The following is a 5,446-nucleotide window of genomic DNA, read 5'->3' on the forward strand; positions in this document are numbered from 1 at the left end:
GTGGCTGGACTCGGACTGGTTCCTTTCCAGCTGGATCTGGCAGCCCGGCCTCTCCTCCCCCTCACCTGACAGGTGCAGCCTGCCCTCCCGCCCGGTATGGGAGCGACAGAAGCCTCATTAGCATCTCAATTAAAGGTGAGCCGGGCAGGGGGAGGGGCAGAGGAGGAGTCAGAGCTGAGAGCTCCTCGGTGGGAGGAGGGTGCCTGAGGGCAGGTGACAGGCGCACAGGGACGGGGAAGGCGAGAGGTGGCGGGGAGAAGAGTCAGGGCCTCGGAGTGGCGGGGAGCTGGCCGGCAGGGGGACCAGGAGACAGAACGGCAGGGGAGGGTCAGAGGTCTTGAATCAGGAGAAGGACCCTGAACGCAAAGCCAGGAGGGCAAAGCATGGGAAAAAGGACAAGTTAGGACGAGTGAGACTAAGGTGGGGAGACCAAGAGACCAGGGAAGGCAGGAGAAGGGAGGTGGATGGACCAGGAGAGGATGAAGGACCGGGAGGGAGGAGAGGCAGAGAAGGGGGGTGAGGAGGAGGGAGCCGGCCCCCGAAGCAGCCCCTCCCCTGAAGGAGAGCAGGAAGGCCCCCCTGTGCGGGCTTCCAGGAGCCAGGCCCCTCCCTGGGGAATCCCTCCAGAGGCACCCCTGCGTCAGCCTCACCCCCAGGCCTTGGAGAGGAAGGAGAAGGCGTGTCTGCAACCTCCCTCCCCGCTCACTGAGGTGGGAACACCTCGCGGCCCCACCTGGCACCAGGCACAGAGCACCCTTCTCCCTGTCCGAGCTGGTCCAGCCTCTTCCCTCATGACTCCTCACCAGCACCCCTACCTTGTCCAGCCCAGGGAGGGGCCCAGGTGGAGCTGGGGGCTGGGCGGGGCCCTGGGGACATTCTGTTCTTTTTTACATCACTGGCTGCCAGGCCAGGAATGTGTAATGTCCCCAGTTGTGGTCACGGGGTTGCAGGAATGTGTGCTCGGAGAAGGGGCCAGGCAGGGCACTTGGGCAGAACCCCGGAGCCCAGGGAGCTCAGGGACAGGGGGCACCGAGGAGACAGGGAGGGACGTGGGCCGTGCAGGGAGATGCGGAGGAAGAGGCCGGGCCTGGCCCAAGGCCGCACCAGCCCTGGAAGGAAGGAAAAGCTCAATATGGGGCTGTGTTTTTCCTCCAAAGTCTCTGCCCCAAGCGACTGAGCAAGAGAATAGTGAAGTGCCAAGTGAAGAGGGAAGGCATCAGACACTGAGGCCTCAGAACAGGGCCCAGGAGGCACAGAGAGCAAACCACACCGCCGGGTGAGAGGTCTGCCACTGTGTCCCTGCAGGAGGCGTCCGCCGGCTTCTCCCGCCTGCTGGAGGAGCAGGCCTGGGACGTGCAGGCGCCGGGGCCCAGCCCGAGCGCTGATGTAGCTGGGTGGGAGAGGGCAGGCCCTGTCGCAGGGTCCTAGCGACAGCTGCGGAGGCCAAGTGCTGAGCGAGCCTGGCGGCGGGGAGGGAGGGAGAGGCACTCACCCAGGGGGGCTCAGGAAGGCTTCCCGGAGAAGAGGGCATCTCTGCTGGGTCTTGCAGAACAAGCGGGCTCAGGGTACAGCCCTGTCTGCGCCCGTCTCCTGTGGCCTCTTAAAGTGAGAGCTGCTGTCGACCAGGATTCCAAACGCACCCCATTGCTTCCCTGACACGTATAGGGGACAACTCCCCTTGGAAGGGAAAGGCTGGCTTTTTCTTTATTTTCCAGATGAAGAAACTGCCCTCCGCAAAGATAAGCCAGTGTTCTGTGCACACAAAACCTAATAGCAGTAGAGTGAAGGACAGAGCAGAATTGTTCTTCGGCACGGGGATGTCTGCTCAGGGCTTTTGCCGTACACCCCAAGAGAGACCAGCCACAGACTCTTGGGGAACCGGGGCTCCCCTGCACCTGGTTTTGAACACCAGGAAGTTTCACACACTCCCACAGAGAGTCCGTGGATTAACCAGCCATCAGGGTCCTGGATTATCTCCCAGGCTCCTTGAGAAGCTCTCTCTACCGTCCCCGCCTTCCCAAGGGACATCCTACCTACAGGTGCGGTACTCAGCGCCCTGCTTGTCCCATCTCAGAGTTTCAGAGAGACACATCCCTGCCTTTCCTATTTGCTGGCTGGTGCCTGAAATCCAACCACTGGCCCAAGGCCTCACTGCAAATAGTTTTCGTCTTCCTCTCAAGGGCTCAGTGAGCAGGATAGAGAGGCCTGGGCTGGGCTGAGCTGGAGCTCGAGCGCTGTGTCCCTGTAGCACCTGCCAGGGTGTGGTAGCTTAGAGACAGCAGCATTCCAGATCTGGAACGGGCCAGAGCAAGCTTGTTGTTGTGAAAAAAGCAGAAATCTGAGACCTGCACTTGTCATGGCTCTGTTTTAAATATTATCTTTTAAGGTGCAGAAAAAAATACCTGAACACGTTTTTTTCACAACACAATTTTCCAACAACATGGAGGTTTACAGGACAATAAAAGCCTCCCTCTGTCCCATTCCTTTCCCACCCCTTGGCCCAGGAGAGCCACTGTCATTTGTGTCCATCTTTTTTGGGTGCTTTTATAGACTTACATGTATTTTTTAAAAACAAGATATATAGTTTTTTTCCATAAATGGGACCACGGTCTAGGCATTATTCTATGACTTCCATGTTTGCTTTTAAACTATGTGCCTTAGAAAATGATAGTTTCTCCTGGGAAAAACCACAGTGGAAAAGAACATTAAAAAAAAAAAAAGAATGTAAAAAAACCCACAAAATGACACTTTACCACTCTGGGCCACCAGGCTCTCAATGAAAGGGAGGGGGTGGGGTTGTAAGGCAGCCCAGATGGTCACCAAAGCCCTTTCCAGCTGGCTCTGCATCTAGCCCCTTGCTTAATGCATCAGGGAACTGAGGCCCCAGAAACAAAGTGACTTGCCCACGTCACCCTGGGAGTTGGGGGTGGGGCCAGATTGAGAGCTGAGCTTCCCCTTTCCAAGCTCAGTGATGCTCCCTGACTTCCAGAGAAGTGGATGCCTGTTCTGGGGGGCATCAGGGCCTTGTAGGTCTTGTCTTGAAGCTCCCCCAGCCTCTCCCAGAGCCTCAGCCCTTCCTTCCCCCTCCCAGGACTGGCTATCCTCTGACCCTGTGGTTTGGCCATAAACTGTGCAAAGGCTACAGGGAGAGAGGGGAGACTAGAAGGTCTGCAGTGGAATGAGGGTTGTGAGTTCGGAGGGTCTGCCTGCCTCTTGCTCCCCAGGGACAGGAGATGGTGGAAGTGATCGCTTTCTCCCCCATGCTCCAACATGCACCGCTGTACACTCTTATCTCAGTGTGTGCATGTGTGCATGCGTGTATGTGTGTGTTTCCATATGCACGGATCATATTATGAGTTCTCTGAAGACAGGCACTAGGTTTATTACCAGTGGCCCCAGGGTCTAGTGGCCACTCTTTGTTGACTACCCCATTCTGCAGAAGACAGCAGAATTAGCATCTTGGGTAAGACTCAAGGTATATCTTTGACAGAGAGTGTTGTGCTATGAGAAAGTATCCTCAAATCTAAAATTTGACACAAACGATCTTATCTACAAAACAAATTCACAGACATAGAGAACAGACTTGTGGTTGCCAAAGGGTGGTGGTGGGGGAGGGATGGATTGAAGTTTGGGATTAGCAGATGCAAACTAGTATACATAGGATGAATAAATAACGGAGTCCTACTAGAGAGCACAGGGAACTATATTCAATATCCTGTGATAAACCATAATGGAAAAGAATGTGTATATGTGTAAAACTGAATCACTTTGCTGTACAGCAGAAACTAACACAACATTGTAAATCAACTAGACTACATTTTTTTTTCCGTTAACAATTTTAATCAGTTTATTGTCTGAAGCACTATACTAGGTATAACATAGATACAAATTAAATTCTAAAGATTGCTCTTACCCTTTTGAAGTTTACCTTCAAATGCAAAGGATAAAGCTATTAAGCTACTAAAAAAGGAGTAAATTTGGAGTCACTTGGGCAGGACAAAAAGATTTGTTTCATTATCTAGAAATAGTCGTAAGTCACCATTATAAGTAGAGAAATACAGAACTGATTTTTGGCTGCATTGGATCTTCGTTGCTGCACGCGGGCTTTCTCTAGTTGTGGCGAGCGGGAGCTACTCTTCCTTGCGGTGTGCGGACTTCTCATTGCGGTGGCTTCTCCTGCCGTGGAGCACGGGCTCTAGGCCCGTGGGCTTCAGTAGTTGTGGCTCGCGAACTCCAGAGTGCAGGCTCAGTAGTTGCGGCGCACGGCCTTAGTTGCTCCGCGGTGTGGGGGATCTTCCCAGACTAGGGATCGAATCCATGTCCCCTGCAATGGCAGCCGGATTCTGAACCACTGCACCACCAGGGAAGTCCCATGAATTTTTTAAAAATTAAAAAAATAAATGAAGATATCCTCAAAACATCCAACATCCTAATTTCCTCTGAGTACCCATTAATTTGTGTTTTGTTAATTTATCTAAATTTCCTTCCCCTTTTCATTTCAGTCTCTATCCTTTCTAGGGTGAAAAGGAGTCACTCAAGTAATTGTAAATTTTTATTCTTACTGCTTAGAGCTAATTAGCCTCTCCACACTGAGCTGCCCACTGTGGAAAACAGTGTCCTTTTACCTGCGCTTATGTAGTATGAATTTCTCTTTCATCGAAAATGATGTTCCAGAAAATCCCTCCCTGCCACTCTTGGTCCAATCCCCTGGCACGATGCCTAGAAGTTCACCATTTGAGGTTTATTCCTTTGGATTAAGGCTGAATTTCTCAACCTTGGCACTACTGACACTTGGATAATTCTTCGTTGTGGCCGTGTCCTGTGCGCTGTACGATGTTTAACAGCATCCCTGGCCTCTACCGACTAGATGCCAATAGTACCCCCTGAATTGTGACAATCAAAAACTCCTCCAAATATTGCCAAATGTCTTCTAGGGGGCAAAATCACCCCAGTTGAGAACGACTGGGCTGAGGGATTGTCCCCAGTGAAAATATTCTGGAGAAGGACGACCCTCATCGATTACACATTTCTCAGTGTTTACCAGACCCTATTCAAGGACAGCAGCTGGCTGAGAGCAGTATGGGGAGGAGGGGAGAAAGAAGAGTATTTAGAAGAATCCACAGGGGGAAAGGAGGGGGAGAGATAAATTGGGAGACTGGGACTGACATACACACACTACTCTATACAAAATAGCTAACTAATAAGGATCTACTGGCTAGCACAGGGAACTCTACTCAATACTCTGTAATGACCTATATGCGAAAGAAGTCTAAAAAAGAGTGGATCTATGTATATGTACAACTGATTCACTTTGCTATACAGCAGAAACTAACACAACGTTGTATATCAACTATACTCTAATAAAAACCAAAAAAAAAAAAAAAAAAAGAATCCATTCCCATAAACCCTCCTTTTGGATTCCCGTGGGCCTCTGGGAAGAAGGATC

This window comes from Grampus griseus (genome assembly GCF_964374135.1).
Source record: "Grampus griseus genome assembly, chromosome: 11".
NCBI classification, from domain to species: Eukaryota; Metazoa; Chordata; class Mammalia; order Artiodactyla; family Delphinidae; genus Grampus; species Grampus griseus.